The sequence below is a fragment of the Herpailurus yagouaroundi genome, unplaced genomic scaffold (assembly GCF_014898765.1).
Source record: "Herpailurus yagouaroundi ecotype Mexico unplaced genomic scaffold, PumYag 202, whole genome shotgun sequence".
NCBI classification, from domain to species: Eukaryota; Metazoa; Chordata; class Mammalia; order Carnivora; family Felidae; genus Herpailurus; species Herpailurus yagouaroundi.
This window is the reverse complement of record NW_024412433.1, coordinates 15,899,715-15,917,194: the sequence shown is the minus strand read 5'-3', so window position 1 is coordinate 15,917,194 and position 17,480 is coordinate 15,899,715. Positions and strand designations below refer to the sequence as shown.

Genomic DNA, 17,480 nt, shown 5'->3' with positions numbered 1-17,480 from the left:
CTACAGAGGGTTTCTCTCCAAGGGTTTAAAGGCAGGACAAACACAACAGTGCCGGAAATATCCAGTAGCTAACCTAGGTTTTGAAGGACTCTCTTTTTTTTCTTCTTAAAATCTTATTTTTTAGAAAGACAGCACGTGCACAAGCGGGGGGAGGGGGTGGAGGAGAGAGAGAGAGAGAGGGAGAGAGTCTCAAGCAGGCTCCATGCCCAGTGCAGAGCCCGACGTAGGGCTCGATCCCATGACCCTGGGATCATGACCTGAGCCAAAATCAAGAATCAGACACTCAATCGACTGAGCCACCCAGACGCCTCTTCGAAAGATTCTCTTTTTTAAATAGATTTACAAACACAGGAAACAACAGGTGTTGGCAAGGATGCAGAGAAAGGGAAGCCCTCTTACACTATTGGTGGGAATGCAAACTGGGGCAGCCACCCTGGAAAACAGTATGGAGGGTCCTCAGAAAGTTAAAAACAGAGCTACCCTATTATCCAGCAATTGCACTACGAGGTATTTATCCAAAGCATACCAAAATTACTGATTTAAAGGGATACATGCACCCTGATGTTTATAGCAGCGTATCAAAAATAGCCAAGTTATGGAGAGAGCCCAAATATCCATTGACAGATGAATGGATAGAGGATATGCGGCATACATATACAATAGACTATTACTCGGCCATAAAAAAGAATGAAAGTTTGCCATTTGCCACAACAGGGATGGAACTAGAGAGTATTACGCTAAGTAAAATTAATCAGTCAGAGAAAGACAAATACCATGTGATTTCACTCATATGTGGAATTTAAGAAACAAAACAGATGAACATAAGGGGAAAAAAAAAGAGAGAGAGAGAGAGAGAGATGAAACCAGAAAACAGACTCTTAACTATAGAGAACTGAGGGTTACTGGAGGAGAGGTGGGCAGGGGGACAGGTTAAATGGGTGGTGGATCTTAAGGAGAACACTTGTGATGAGCACCAGGTGTTGTGTGTAAGTGGTGAATCACTAGGCGCTACACCTGAAACTAACGTTACTCTGTGTTAACTGCAGGGATTTTAAAAACTTAAAATAAAAAAATAAATTAAAATAAAATAAAATAAAATGGAATAGAATAGAATAGAATAAAAATAAAATAAAATAAAACAAAACAAAACAAAATAAAATAAAATAAAAATAAAATAAAATAGATTTACAAATACAAAATCCTTAGAATGGGGAGAAAAATCACCGTAAGTTAGGGGCTCCCTCTGGTGCGTCTCTGTCCAGGTGATTTGCTAGGAACGACTACACAGAAACAATTCGTGACTGCATCCTGACTTCCCCTCCCCACCTAGAACACCTTACAACACCCGGCAAACAGCCAACACGCTCAGGGGTTCAAGTAAGTTCCTGGGAATCCCGCCTCTGAGCCACACCCCACGAATAAGATGAACAAAGATAAAGTCTGGTGCTTACTGCGGGGCACAAAGTGTCCCTGTGTACTCTCTCATATAATTTTCAATCACGATTCTATATGGCAAGTACTATTAGTGGCCCCTTTTCATAAACCTACCAGCTGCAGAAGCACTTAAGTACACTCCCTGAAAACAGACCCACTCTTCAATACTCGCTCAATGCGGCTTGTCTCCCAGAGGCCACGACCCAGTTAAGCAGCGTGCCAGTTGGGATACAAGTTCTGGAGTCAGGCAAACCTGGACTCTGAGCCCAGAACCACCTCGACAAGATGCATTACCCAACCTCTCTAAACTTTCGCATCCTTAGCTATCAGATAGGACGTCCATTCTCATTATTGCTTTGTTGTTATCTGTCTGGCCCCTAACTAAAGGGCCGACTGTGAATTCAAGGATAAATTCTAATTGGGGGGAACCATTAGCACCAATAGATCCCAAAGATCATCCAGATTCCAGGAATTCCCTATGTGCTTCTAGGATGCAGCTTTGGAATGACAGAACTAGGTTGCTAGCATCGTAAACCTGAGAAAGCATATGGCATCGAACCTGTTTACAGCCTAATTACTATAACCTTGCTCTGTAAGCTAGATTCAGCCCTTTCAATCTGAAATGCACCACGGGATAGGCAGAGCACATGAAATAATCTATGTGGACCTCCGAACCACAGTCTCACCCAAAGGGGCATGTGATTCTGATAGTTCAGGCCGGTGGGCAAATTTAAAATGAGAGGAAAACAGGATCATAAATTGCTCTTCACTGGTCCCCAGCCTTCACTTACTGAAACAGAAACTGGGGGTTCGTGTGGGAAAAGGAGTAAGAAAACAGAGGCTAGAAGGGTAAAAGTTGCTGGAAATCTGTAAATCACCCAGAAGTGGGGAGAGCATGGTGACAGCAAAGGCCCCCAGTTTTCCCACGAGAGCTGATTTTGATCTGAAAGGTACACCAGCATTTTCAGTATTCTAGGATCATGGACATCTCCTAATAGTTCCAGATACTATGATTTTTAATCACCCTGAAAAAGGACATCCAAAGGAGTCCTTTGATAAAAGAAACGCCCTCCTTCTAGAAGTAGAAAAGTTTCCGTGGTTACTACTGGTGAAATGTCCTAGCTCATTTATTCTACTTCTATTATTGCCTATGTTTTTCCTTATTTCACAATCATTGTTTACTCAGGTTTTATTATTATTTGGGGTATTTGGCGGTACTTTCCTCCCAAGACACCTAAGGGAATTTACAAAACCACATAGTTGATTCCTGCTAGTTAAGCTGTTACTGTTCTGTTGACTGTTTCTGTGGTAGAAAACACCTCTTACCCCCTCAAACATTGTTCTGTCGTAGCCTTAAACAGGACAAGGAGGGAGAATGTGTGGGTTGACTCTACTATATAGCTAAAGTCATTACTAGATTCAAAAATTAACCATATAATTTGTTTTTCTAGTTTTGTATACCGATCATCATTGGTGACCCCCCAAATCAGGTTTTTTTTTTTTTTAAACAAGGAAAGTTTTCAAGCACCAGGGTATGATTGGTGCGTTAAAAGGCAGAGTGATGGAGTATTTACTTCAATAATGGACTTTTTACAAAGGCAGAAACTTTTATATTAATAGCTACATTCTGGAACAGTATGTCAAAAAGCTGCATAACAGATCGTTCAGATGAATTACTGTCCCTCCAAACAAAATCCATTATGCACAAAACGCGACATCAAACGACAATGTGCAACAGCCCATGTTTCAAAAAAATCCGAACAGCGTCCTCAGGGACCTCTTTACAAGCCAGCCTCTGTGTTTTGTATTTAGAGACACCTTTGGTTCGACCTATCTGCAGACATTCATACAGGTGTTTGGGGTTTTCTCGGTCTCTTACCTATCCACCCCTGGGGAAGCCTGGAAATCTTTTTTTTAAATCAGTTTGCTCACACTTGCAAAGAAGTGCTCGGTTAATGTTTTTTGTCTTTCAAAATGACCCATAAAAAGTGGAATCCAAAATTATCCCCGCTCAACACACTGATAGAAACCGATCCAGCCTCCAATCAGACCCCCAGCCCTGCCACCCCACCTCACCCCTCTAGGTGACGTCTACGAACCCCCAGCTCAGCTCGGCGGGTTACCCAGGAAGGCTTTCCAGCCGCTTCCCCCCAAGGGTGTGTCAACAGCCAGCCACGATGGGGAAAGCTAAGACAGGAATCCCCCTCCGCCCCGAATCTCCTCTTCTCCACGGGGGCAGAGTGGAGTGTTAGCCAAATCCTTCACATTATTTAAGCACAGCTTTTGCTGGCTAATTTTTTTTTTTTCCTAAAGAACTTTCCTAGATGGGTAAACATGTTTGTCTTTAAGGGTTGTTGAAGAAGAAATCCTGCATATTTCAGCCAGCTCCAGATGAATCGAGTTAAGTGACTCTCCAGCATGCTAATGTTTGAAAATCCCATATTTGTGCCATATTCGGACTTTTTACTAGGAACTCGACTTCAATGCAGCCCCCGCCCCCCCTCCAGCCTCCTCCTACCCCCTCCTCCTCCTTTATGTATATATGTTGCATAATTATGGAGCAGTGAGTATTTATCACCTTTTCTGGGCAGTAAGCAGAAAGAAATACAATACCATTACTTCCAGTTACTGCCTTTCCCAAGATAATTAGGTAACACAGCGGAGGGAGCCTCCGTAGGCCTAATGCTGTCCAAGTTAAGTGATTGACATGGCTCTGTCTGGCTGCTCTATTAACTGTTTCATTTTGTTGCTATTTGCAGTTTGCTTGGCTAATACTCCGAACAAATACAGACTGTTTCTTTAGCCCCTTTTTTCTCTTTGACCTTCTCCTGCCCATTTTCTTTGACTCACTTCAAACTGCCTTGAAAAGGCCTGTTGAATACACACAGTCCATCAGAGGCCCAGGTTCATCCCTACCCTTGCCCCGAATGCCTTACTTCAAAGATGGGCCGCATTCTTTAATTGCCCTTTGAATTGATATCAAAGGGTCACAATGCGAGTGCCAAAAGAGAAAGGGGCTTTAATGAAGCGAAGAGCTGCCATTCATTTGCAGATAAGCACGTTTTTATGCCTGAACGGTCACCGCAGCTAAAGGCTTGGGGAAGGGGAGGAAAAGACCTTAAGCAGTGATTAGTTCAAACAAACAAGAGTAAACAAATACCAAAAAAAAAGTCTACAAACAGCGACAACGTAAAATAAATAATAAGGCTAAATTCGTGAGCCGCACATCCCCTCCCAAACATCCGTTAAAAAAAAAAAAAACAGCAAAAAAAAAAACCCCTGTATGTCGTTAGCAAATCCATTCACCATTTTTAATCCCATATTTCAACACTGAAATTCCAAGGGCGGGACTTAACAACAGGCCGGAGATAAAGTATTTTCGCTTTGTGCCATTGGTAACACCGAGGTAAAATGTTAAGAGTTTAAAACGTAGGGGGGGAAACATGTACCCTTCGCAAAAAAAAAAAAAAAAAAAAAGTCCCAGTGCTCCGGACATAATTACTTTGGATGTGAACATTTGTGTTGAAATGATTGATGCTTCACTAACCCTTCCAGCGTAGAGAATTTAGTTTGAGTCTAAAATAGTAAAACGCTTCTATCAGTCATCTCTAGATGTAGATGAGATCTGTCCCAGGGAAATCACTATGTGGTGGTGCCTTCATTTGTCCCCTTGTGATACTGTAGCTGCAACAATAGACTCAGTCTATCAGCAGCACCGGAGGTCAACAGAAGGTAAAATACTGCTCAAATCGTAAGTGATCATAGTGAAAGAGTAAGCCTCGCTTCTCCTCTCCATCATTCTTCTTTTGGAGAGGCTGGTGATTGAAGGAAGCATTTCAGTCTCAGTGAATTATCATCTTAACTAAAGCTCAGACAACATCCTTGGTGCCCGGATACAAAGTGGATGGCTGGCTGGCCTCTGGCAGACGCAACATTCGGACCATCCCCTGGACTTTCCTCCCCCCCCCGGCGGATGCCTGATAAACAGAGTTCAGTTTACTCTCCATGACGTAACAAGGAAGGTCCTTGTTCAAATGGTTCAAACGGCCTCTGAAAGTGAGATGCCAATTTTGAATTCGTGCGCAGAAAATTGCCACTGCAGGGGCGCCAGGGTGGCTCAGTCGGTTGCGCGTCCGACTTCGGGTCAGGTCATGATCTCACAGTCTGTGAGTTCGAGCCCCGGTCGGGCTCTGTGCTGACAGCTCGGAGCCTGGAGCCTGCTTCGGATTCCGTGTCTCCCTCTCTCTCTGCCCCTCCCCCACGTGTGCTCTGTCTCTCTCTGTCTCAGAAATAAATAAAAACATTTAAGAAAATTTAGAAAATTGCCACTGCTAGGTCAAGAGAGAGAGAGAGAGAGAGCTTATCTTTGAAGAAATCAAAAGCACCTTCTCTTCACTGGCCTTATTTTCCATGAGCTTGTCCCTCTGGTTCATAGTTGCCAGCACAGAGGGAGAAAAGGACAGCAAATAAATGTCAGAGAGGCAGTCAATCTGCATAAATCTCCAACTCCTTCCAGAGAAACTCCTTCCTGGCCTGCTGGGCCTTCTAATCTTGTGACATGAGCCAAGAGGCATCAGAACAATGTGGAAATCAAAAGCCTTATTTTGCCCGGATCCAAACCCCTAACAGCACTTTCTCCCATCCTGCTTTTCAACCAGAAATGCACCAGGGTGCTGCTCTGCAGTAAAGCAGCGTGATCTCAACAACTAGGTCCCTTCAGTCCTGCATACGGAAGGAATTCCGTTTTGGGCTGACCACAGGAAGATCCACTTAATTCTTATTAGGCCGCACTCAGAAAGCATTAAGGCAACTCAATCAGCTCCCAAATCTTGTTTCAATAAGCACAAAAGCAAGGAGCAGATTAGGAGTAAATAATGCTTCATATCTGTTCAGAACTCCCAATGTGTTCAGGGCGTTAATACCTCCCTCCCATGCTTGGAGCTGGTGGAGCAAATATCATCAGTCCCACCTCAGAAGAACCCAGCTCAGGGTGGCGAGTGAGTTTCCCTCGATCACACAGCTAGTAAAGAGAGTAGACCGGCTCAGAAAGTACAGTCATTTAACTCCGAAGTCTTTCATGAAATCTCAGTTACATCTGGTGCAGAAATAGATTTTGGCAGCCCAACGTGCTCTGGTTTCTTTACCGACAGCCACAAGTGGAATAAACTTCAACACACTGCAAATCCAGCTTAATGGGCCACAAGAGAAATGTTTGGACCATGTATTTCAATTTCCTCATACAGATGCAACCATCGATTGGCTCCATTCAAACGAAGCAATAATAGCAGTGCCAATAGTAATGATTATACTTCACAGGCATCCAGGGCTTTACGCGTACAAGTGTTTTCACACCCACTACCTGATGTCATTCTATTTTTTCCGATGGGGGGAAAAATACGTTTTCACTTTCATGTCAAGCGCCTAGGAACGAAGCAGTGTGAATCTCGAATATGCCCTGGTGTCAGGTGAAGGAAAGCATCGGGAAGTTTTCACATCTAAACAGTCTTCTCCTTAACGCTGCCCGAGTAACGGGTTTCTTATTTCCTCTGTGACTCTGGATCAAACTCAGGGGCGTTTGATACTCCAGCAGAATCGATGAGCCAAGGGACAGATGGCTCATGCCAGCATTCTCTTCTCCACCCACCTTTCCATTCACAGCTGGCAAAAGAAGTTTCGGAAACTCAGGTCCGGGGGAACCACCCCTCTCTGAAGCTTAGCCTGCAACGTGCCAACACGGGAACAGGAACGCACCCAACGTCACAGGTAGCTGTTTTGTTAAAGGGCTCTCCTAAACGTAAACGGGAGTCTTGTCCCCTCTGTCCTGAAGGTTCGCACTTTGCCTCTCTCACCAACTCATGACCACAGGGCTGAGCTGCTGGCTTTGCGCACCACCCTCCACACGGACAACCTGGCCCGGGAGATCTGATGAATATTTAGTGCCGAAGACACAGCAGCCACAGCTCCTACCCTTTATCCCCCGTTAGGAATCAGAAGCGTGCTCGCAAGAAACTCTCACCTTCAGGGAAGAACAAACAGAGCAGCCTGTCCTGCAATTTGCAGACTTACAAAAGTCGCATTCGCTCAGCTTCTTAACACACGTGAAGTCTACCTCTTCCGCTCTCGCCACTTCTCCCAAGAACCAGCCCGGAGTGAGTGTTATGTCAACTAAAGGGGCTTAGAGGGGAAGAAAATGTGATCCAAACAAACCTCTAGGAGCAGACATCCTGCTGTAGGCCTTCAATGGGAAACAGTTGTCATGAAGTAATAAGAATTTGCATAATTTGGGGGAAGGCTGTTTTCAAAGTCATCTTCTTTTTCACCTGCTTAGGCCTTTGCCGTGTATGGCTTTGGTTAAGTTTTGTTGATGGAGGCTCATGTTTAACCAACTGTTTTTAATTTACAAATTAAACTTGTCAGAAGTAGAAATCCTTCCCTTGGAACTCTTCCAATATGTCAAGAATTAATTCTAATGAAAACGGCATTGCCTAAATGCAGGATGGCCAGTCGCTTATTTTATTTACACAAAGTCCTTCTCAGTTTCTTTGATAAAAGCAGCTAAATCTTTTTCCTCTTTCATGTTTTGTCAGCACTTGATTCCTTTTGTCCCTTGGCTATTTGCCTAGCTGTGGACAATAAGGCAGGAAGAAAAGAAGCAGATTGTTGGAATGGCCCTCAATAAACCTAATTATGACATGTTGACTGCCCTCACCATGACAAAGTCAAGGGACCCAGGCTTATTCAATTACCCTTGCCAGGTTTCCCTTTCAGACCTAAAGTTATCCTTTGACTGTTTGTATTTCTGAACAGTATTCATGTTCATTGTGAAAGAAAATCCCCCGGACTTTGAGGGGTTTTTAAGTTGATGCTGTTATTGTAGCTAATTTTTATTAACTGAATGATAACATGATAAAGAAATAGACTTTTGTGATGTAATAAGAACAAATCAGTGTGTGCTGAAAGTTACACCTCTCTTGCCTTTCTCGTCCAGCCACCCTGGCAGGACGTGTAACCTGAATTAATAAACAAAATAATTTTTCAACCTGCGCGTCCCTTACAACATGATACAGAGTCTAGCGCCACAGAACGGGACTGTTGCTTCGGTGTGATTCTTCTTAACTTAAAAAATAATAATGACACCATTTTGGGGTGTGTGCGTTCTGTGCGTTTTGTTTTGTTTTGCTTTTTAAGCGCCAAGAAGGTTCTTGGCCCCATTAACACCAGAGAACATAAGTTCATTGATACCTTTATGCCAACAGCTATTTCTTCAGCTGTTTGAGATAGACAGGATGAACAGTATTTAATTAAAACTCTGGCTGCTGGTTGGACGAGCCCTTTCCTCCTCGAACAGATTGTTCGGAGATCACGCCAGTGGTTCCCGCAAAGCCAGTGTATAAAAGCTGTGTGTCAAGTCAACAAAAGAGTGGAAAAATGAAGGAATGCCAAAAATCAGCTCCTGATCCATCGTAGCTTTTAAGTCAACTGGGTCTGATAGAATTAATATTCAATTGTATTTAAAGCTGCACAAAGCTTAGCAAGAACAATTGTTTTGTAAGTTACAGCATCCCTCGGTAATTTCTTTTCCTTTCTTTCTTTTTTTAAATTTTCTGTTGAGAAACTCATTGTTCTTTTTAGGTAATCTGGCAGCCCTTGGGACTATGAGAGAATAAAAGTTCAACCACAATATGACAAAGTAGGTGTTATAATTTCTTCAACTTGTTCGTCAACTCATTCCCTTTGTTAGAAAATTCCCATCGTTTGAATAAAAGCGAGCCTAAATCGTAATCTGCCCTGCTAGCGCATTTGGACTTTGGCGTTTATTTGCTTTCTAGGGAAATTACTTTTTTAATCCTAATGTGAGAAATCAACTTCACAAAGGACCTTGAGAAATGAAATAGACGGCATCCGCAGCGTTTGAAGAACGTTCAGAATAAGGTCTCTCTAGAACGTTTTCTGCTCAGCTAGCCCCTCTCCTTGCACACGGCAACACTTTCATTTTCTCCAAATCCTAAACGGATATTTTTAATCTCAAGCACCCAAAATGAACTGTACAACAAAGTCTTTCAGCCTCGTTAACATAAATAATTTCAGCGAAATGCATCCCTACCTTGTATGTTATAGACTGTCACTCTACGGTTAGCTGTAGCATTTGATTTCATTTCTTCAGTGAATATCAATCTGTATTCACACTGACTTTAAAATCCCTCTGAGCAATCACAAAACAACCATAATAGCACTCTACTGAGAAACAAACAAACAAACAAACAAAAAAAACACCTCTTTTAATAGCACAGCAGAAAACAGTAAATGCCTCACCACCAGAAAGTTGAAGTGTTCTTCCAAAGTGTTCAAATTACTTTAATCAACGAATGTAACCTCCTGTCTAAAGGAAGTTAAAAAATAAGTCTGCTCTTGCTACTTTATAGTGGAAATATTATTAAAATATCCAAGATGTCTCAATATTTTAACCTGAAGCATATGTATTCCTGCATTCCCTAAAATGCTTTTTAATGTTTTCATACAGTTAAATAGAATGGCAACTCTTCTCCGAATCTCGAATCTTGCTAGCACTTCCCTAAGAAAACATGAAAGAAAGCAAGTGGAGGAAATCAAATACTAGGTCGAGCACTGCTCACCACCCCAAACTTGGCAACGCATTATAAATGCCTGCCGTTCTAAAAGTTATGTGGTTATCTTACTATTCAAACTATATTAAACAAATATATGCCATAACTCACCAAATCAACTTCTTCAAACCTGCTGGGAGTGCAGTTCGTGGGCAGCGTAAGTCAGAGGTTGGCTTATGGATACGGAAAGGGGAGTCGACAACCTGAATTGTTTTGATTTGTATGGAGTTACTCAACAAAAATTCTAATGTTGGCTAAGAGTAGCTAAGATCAGATTTCTTCTTTAATCTGCAGGTCAAGTGGTGACTTTCTCTCTTATCACATAAAAATTTTCATTTGCGATTCAAAGTTCAAAATCGCAATACATTGGATCTGACTACAGGATAATGACTAAGAAAAATAGAAACAAACTCTTTCGTATGGTAAACAGTAGTTCTTATTATTCTGAATGTATAAAGGGGTAGAGTTCCCCTTCCTGATGTTCTCATTTTATAACGTTCAGCTTCTATTTCAGAAGATTAGTTGATATTTTGTAGCAATATTTGCTCACACGTGTTTCCACAAACCTATTTGTTTAAGATAAGGAAAGCCTCAACAAACCTTGAGCCATAGATTATCAGATACGTAAGAAAAATTATGCATGCAGAGATTAGTCTGGATATTTTCATGCTCTAAAAATTCTTCAAAAAATAAATTTTCACAATGCATTTTACATTGTTAGCTTTGTCATTTTGCCTCTGCAGTGAAGGTTCACCATATTTGAATGATTCATTGTCTATTTTCAGAATATAGACCTATAAAGTCAATAGGTAGATGTTGACTCCTCAAATAATTTTCTTCCGCAAAAATAAAAGAATAAAACATTGAAGAGAAAAAAAAAATTCAAATCTCGTCTTGATAGGCTATGACATCTTGCCTTGAATTGTTTTCAATGCAAGAAAATTATTTCTTACATTCTTTTCAAATTTCTAAAACGCTTAATTGCAAAGGCCTTGCAAAAACAACAAAAGTTTTCGGATTTGAAATTATATACTGTTTAATCTTTGAGTTTTCTCTCAAACTCTACTATGCATGAAAAAATTTAATTGATTCAAATATGATTTTTTTTTAATTCACGAGTGTCTATGCGTGTCTTTTAACCCAAGGCAAAAAAAAAAAAAAAAAGCCACTTTATCTGATTTAGTTTTTGACAACTACTGATGGGGGAGTTAATTTATGTTTAAAATACGACAGCAGAATCAGATGAAGTGAACGCACCATTGTCTGATTCTCTCTCCTCAAGCCCAGTTTCCAGCTCTGACTTGGTCAGCTACCAGAAATCTCACGTGTCCCTCTCTGGTCACAGGAGAATATGTCCAGACACAGACGATTTGAAAGAGGGAATGTTACTGTCCTGCTTCAGCAACTCTAGCTTAAAGGGAAGCTCTCCAAATAATATCCCCAGGGGTTTCCAGGCGCTTCTGGAAGCCACAGTTTTGACAGGAGGTACAAGAAACCGTGCACTGCCCCACGTGGACGGGGAAGAGCCAGTGGGTCCACCTGTTCAACAGTACAGCAAGCTTCTGTTCCCACCCTCACCGTTCCAGCACCTGGAACCTTCTTTCCACAGATGAGACAGATAGGAGTTCCTCGCCTTCTAAGACATCCTTGCCCTGATTCTCCGGCTGCCCAGAGGCCCCACTGTTTCTTCAAACAGCTGCCTGGGGCTCCCGGCAGAGTCTGCTGAGAACAGACGCGACACGTGGCCGGAGCCACCACGTCCTGCCAGAGCTGGGACAGACCATACCCTTCACCTCGCCAATGCCTCTGTTCTCGGAGGAAAGGAGAATGAGGCCCAGAGAGGGAAAGCGACCTGGTCATAGCAATGGTTTTGGAGACCTACAAGAAACATCTAAAAACTGCCTAACCCAACTTCTACAGCTGAGGAAATCAAAGCCCTCCCCCCCCAAAACTGGGGCTCTTGCCCACCTCCCTGTGTCCAGGGAGTAGATGGATGTTCCTCATCTTCTGGTAAGGAATCTGTCCAGGATCCCTCTAAGGGGCTCCCTGCAAGGACCTAAGATGCTGTGCAATATCAGGGCCACATAGGTAAACTCTCAGTAGCTCAGACTTTGGTCCCCTAAGTAAACAGGATAAGGCATGAGAAATGAGGAAGCATCCCGGCCAACTCTAAGGCCTAAGACACAGTGGAGGGAAATTGAGTATTATTATTATTATTACTACTACTACTATTTTGCTCTCACACAGGTGTACCAGGCCGTCTCCATGCTCAGGGACCATCTCTGCTCACTTCTACCTTTCCCACCCGAAACTAAGCAAGGACAAGGATAAACGCAGCTTTGAGGGACCCGAAGCTTTTATAGTTGAGGGAGCCCCTTCTGAGCAGTAAATACGAACAGACCTTAATTTTGCACCATTTGCCAAAAACCTAATGGCATGAAGACGCTGTAGGTACCCTTCCAGAGCCTGCAAGGGCCCACGCAGGTGAGGAGCCCCGGAACTCAAGGTTCATTCACTGTATGATAAGCTCACCTCTCTGACAAGGACTCGTCTTTTATCCTCCACCTGAGGAGGCCCCGGGGGAGATGTAGACCGTTTCTACATGCTTGTGCCTGCTGTCATTACCTAACACTTGTAAAAGGTCGATCAAGTCTGAGTGATCAAGCCCCCACTTTGGGGGCTCAGCAGGAATCCAGGGTCGTCAGTTAATAGTCCACAAACATGACAGGCTATTTCTGAACCCCATATATCATGGATGCAATAAATCCCAGCTGTTCCCCTGAGGCGCTCGTGGCATACGTTCTCCAAAGCAACGTGTTGCCGAGGCTCTCCGGGACTCCAGTACTGAGAGTCTAGGAGTCTCTGGCCATCCAGAAGATTCCTAGAAGTGCTTCAGTGCACTTGCCGGAAGCTTTCCCAGCCAGCGGATCCATCATGGCTGCCCCTTGGGCCCTAGTCCTCTAGAGGAGGGAGCCTCACTTCTTCTGACCTCTGCCATCTGTCCAGGTGGCACTAAAAGTGTTAAGAGCTCAGATCAGATGTCTGTTCCTTAGGAGGGTTTTGAGCTCTGAGGCAAGATAGGCCCCTCAGTGCCCTCCACGCCTGTGGCTCTAGGCCAGAACAGACCCTTTCTGTTCTTCAGGAAGTCCAAAGGACACAAGCCAAGGCCCTTCCCTGGCACCCAGGAAGCGTGGAAAATCTACCTGCGATGGAGAATGCTCTCGGCCCTACCTGGACCTGCCTCCTCCTGGATAGCTCAGTGGTGTACCACACCCGGGCAGGCCATACTCACCAGCAAGAAGCTCCCTCATTTCAGAATGAGTCTCGCCGCTCACAGTGAAGAGAGGATCCACAGGGGTGTGATTGAGGGGCACCAGAAACCCATCCCTTGCCCCCACCCCCCATAAAAATGTCCTTCCTACTTGGACACCTGGAATTCTACCACTAGAGTTTCTTTCTTCCACGCTAGGTTATCAGCTCCCAGGGTCCTTCTGGAAACTACCAACATCCCAGGAAGAGGTAATGGGTTGAAGTCTCGATGTGAACGAGGAAGAGTTGGTGGAAATAGGACAAGGGGTGGGGGACACAGGGAAGGAGAGGAGACGACATCCAAGACCGACCTCCCTCTTTTTACCCCAGGTCAGCCCAGAAAGCCCTTTGTGAAAGGAAAATGGGGGGAAACATTTTCAAAAGATTTGAAAGGCAGAGCATTGGGGTAGGGAGATTTTCAAACATCCCTGTAAAAGGCCCAAACTTGTTCCGGTAATATCATTTCCTATACACTACAGTTTGAGTGACAGTTCTATTTTTCCTGAAGCTTTTCCAAAAGGATTTTCCAAGTACCAGGAATTGCAACGTGAAAGATTGTCATTGTCCTTCCTAATGAATTTAATTTGGGTCTTCAACTAAAGGAAAAAATAAAAAGGATTCATTTCCGGGGGAAAATTGTTAAACTAGTAACATTAAATTATAGTAATTCAATAAAATGATAAAGTTAGCAAACCAAATTCAGACCAAATTTGGTGCTCTGTGTCATTTGTATTTTGTAATAGGGAAATTGTTCCTCTCCTTATCTGCCCAAGGTATATGCTAGTACCCCATTAGAAATAAAAGCCCGTTAGGGGCGCCTGTGTGGCTCAGTCGGTTGAGCGTCCGACTTCGGCTCAGGTCATGATCTCATGGTTCGTGGGTTCGAGCCCCGCGTCGGGCTCTGTGCTGCCAGCTCGGAGCCTGGAGCCTGGTTCAGATTCTGTGTCTCCCTCTCTCTCTGCCCCTCCCCTGCTCATGCTCTGTCTCTGTCAAAAATAAACATTAAAAGAAAAGAAAGAAAAGCCTGTTCAGGGACTTAGTTTCAACTTCCCTAAAAAAGGACAGACCCCATGACACAAGTGCACCAGGTAATGAGGACTTGCTCCCATCTGCACAAGAGTTGTATGTCCCCACCCTCTACTGACCACCACATGAGCCTCTGAGGAACACAAGGTGAGGCGCCCTTCCCAGCCACCAACTGGCTTTTGGCTCAGGAATGGCCTGAGACACACCAGCTGACAACTTTCCACAGGGAAGAAAAAGACACTGAGGATTCAGGGCCCAGAAAGTTCCCTGAGAAGAGCCCAGAAGCTAAATCCCAAGTAGGCCAGTTGACTTTCCAGCCTGGCCTCCATCTTGGAACCCAACCCCCAGTGTGTGTGTGGGGGGGGCGGGGGTGCCAATACCCAGCATCCCCCCTAAGCCCTGGACTCTTCAGCCCGGCTCTTTGTAGTGTCTGACCTGATGCTGAGATCCCAGTCTTCCATTTGCCATCTTTTTTTCAGACAAAAATTCAGCAAGTATTCAGAGCTTGGCAGGGCCAGTGACCACAAGCAGACATTGGCTTCCAGGAAGAAACCATAGAAGTTGCCTTTCTGCCGCCCTCTGACAAACGTGTGTCGTGCGCACACAAACCCCGGATGTGCCCTGTCTGCACAAAAGCCAAGCAAGCCTACCGCCTGGAAAGTTTCCACACTGGATGGCTTCCCAAGTCATATTCCTCTCTGGCATGTTGCTAGTCTGCCGGAGGCACCGTGAGGAGACCCCATTTATTTGCTGGACTTCCTGAAATGGACTCCCAGCCCCTTTTAGAAATGGTCTGAGAAGATGTTAGAAGTTCCAGCATTTTTCAGACTGAACCAATGATTCCGGACCCTGAGGTCCCATTGACTTGGGAATCACGAAATGGAAAGTTGAAGTATTTCCCCTAATGAATTCATGGGTCCCTTTTTATTGAAAAAAAAAAAAAATGGCAAACGTACAAATCAGAAGAGGGAGCTGCTCTCCCACCAAAATCCCTGCTCGCTGACCCCGAGCCAGCCCGCTGGAGAATGTTCTCCCCGTACCTGTGCGGATGAGAACCGTGTAAAGACGCGTCAAGTATCTCAAGTTCGGTTACTCTGCCGACACAGCTCTGAAAACCGCATCTTTCCCGGGGTCTAAATTTCTGTTGGGAACGTCACAGCAATCTGACAAACAAATCAACATTTCTTCAAACTTAACCCCTCCCTAGCCACCCCCACCCCCACCCCCAGCACCCATCCTATGTGGAGAGTTGCCTACGTTTGCCGGGAGTAATCAGAGGTCACAAATTATGGGCCTGATTCGATCCAAATTACGCACCGAGCTGGGAGAGGGCAGGGAAAAAAAAGCTGCTTCTGATTCTTCTCAGCTCTTCACAGATGCTCTGGACACCAGGCCTGTTTGCATGTTCAAACTGACTCCTTTAGATTTCCATAAGCAAGTCAGAGAGGAAGCAGGGAGAGGACCGAGAGGATCCCCCTAGCTGCGTTCTGTCGAAGCACACACAAAAGTTCTGGCAGGAGAACTCACCTTCCTGCCACTGCCTGGCACAACCGTGCTCCGGGGACGGGCGGCAAGAACGGTCAAGAAAGAAGACGGGTTCTGTTTCTCGGTGATGTTTGTTTTTTTTTTTTAACCAAATCAAGATTTTGATTCTCAAAAGCAAATCCTAGCTCCTAGCTTATTCTCCCATTTCTGCAAGGCCCATTCCTAAAAAGGAATGACTCGAAACCTTCACTTCATAACATTTATTGGCGCTCACATCGTCAGTTTTCCCAAGAGGGTTTGCAGCGGGTTGTTTTTCTCATAGGGTTGGAACACAGCTCTCCCTGGCTCACTTCACAGACTCGGACTTCCAGCTTAGGTAAGCCAGGTACTTAACAGCATCAACAACTGAATTCCTGGGCATCAGATTGAAGGGAAAATAGGCTGAAATGATTTGAGGGAGGTGAGGTATGTGCAAAAACATAAAAAGTCCTTTGTGCATAGGAGGGAATGGATACATGCCCCTTAAGAGTTTGCAAAATTAAAAATCAGCCTTTCCCAAACTCGAGAAACCCCCGAGAGCACCGGGCTAGCCCGTCTCAAGAATCAGAAATACAAGACGTGTTTTACTATTCATGACCTGCTCTCTTACTAGTTCAAACCGAACTTGGTGACCCTGAAAGACAACTTCTCTTTCGTAACTAAACCATCAGGATAAGTTGCCACTAAATTGTTATAAAATTATCCATAGTTTTTCCAGCCCAGAAGGAAAAATAACTAAGGCTTAACATAAATATGTTAATAAATGACGGGGGTGGGGAGTGAAGCGAACAGTAGATAAGAAAAAAAGAGGAGGGGCACCTGGGTGGCTCAGTCAGTCAAGTGTCTGACTTCGGCTCAGGCCATGATCTTGCAGTCCGTGAGTTTGAGCCCCGTGTCGGGCTCTGTGCTGACAGCTCAGAGCCTGGAGCCTGTTTCAGATTCAGTGTCTCCCTCTCTCTCTCTGACCCTCCCCCGTTCATGCTCTGTCTCTGTCTCAAAAGTAAATAAACGTTAAAAAAAAAATTTTTTTTTTTAAAGAAAAAAAAAGAGGAACCAAAAAGTCAAAGAAAAAAGCTTTCCTGGGATTTAGAGATTTCTCCATTTGGAACAAAAAGAGAGTAGAGGAAATTTCCAGAGTGTAGTCGCTATCGGAAGACCAACTTCCTAAGCAGAAATTTCAAAATCTCGGCTCCTATAAACATACAGCGGTAGAGAAAACTGTTTCATTTCTCTCGTGCACGTAGCCAGCATGCTCCTGTTCCACGCTAAGTATCCCATGATTTGTTCTGGACACAGTACTAAAATTCCACCAAAGCCACCAAAGTTGCAAACACTTTCTCTTTGTCCCTACCATGGAGGAATTATTTTATAAATAAACTCACACATATTAGATTGGAAACTATCTAATGCTAAATAAATCACCTTTTGCCATCGCAATGGAATAGTATACAGCTATACAAAAGGCTGCGGAGACCATCAGACCCTGATGTGGAGTAATTGCTGAGATATAGTCTCAAATGGAAAGAAAAAAAAAAACCAAGGCACAGAATAGTTTCTATAGTG

The 17,480-nt window shown here is 44.0% G+C and overlaps 1 protein-coding gene across 2 annotated transcripts in view; it reads right to left on the bottom strand.

Moving 5' to 3' along the window:
• Positions 1 to 17,480, bottom strand: part of PAX3 (paired box 3) — a 98,360-nt gene that overhangs the window by 65,435 nt on the left and 15,445 nt on the right. The window lies entirely within an intron of this gene.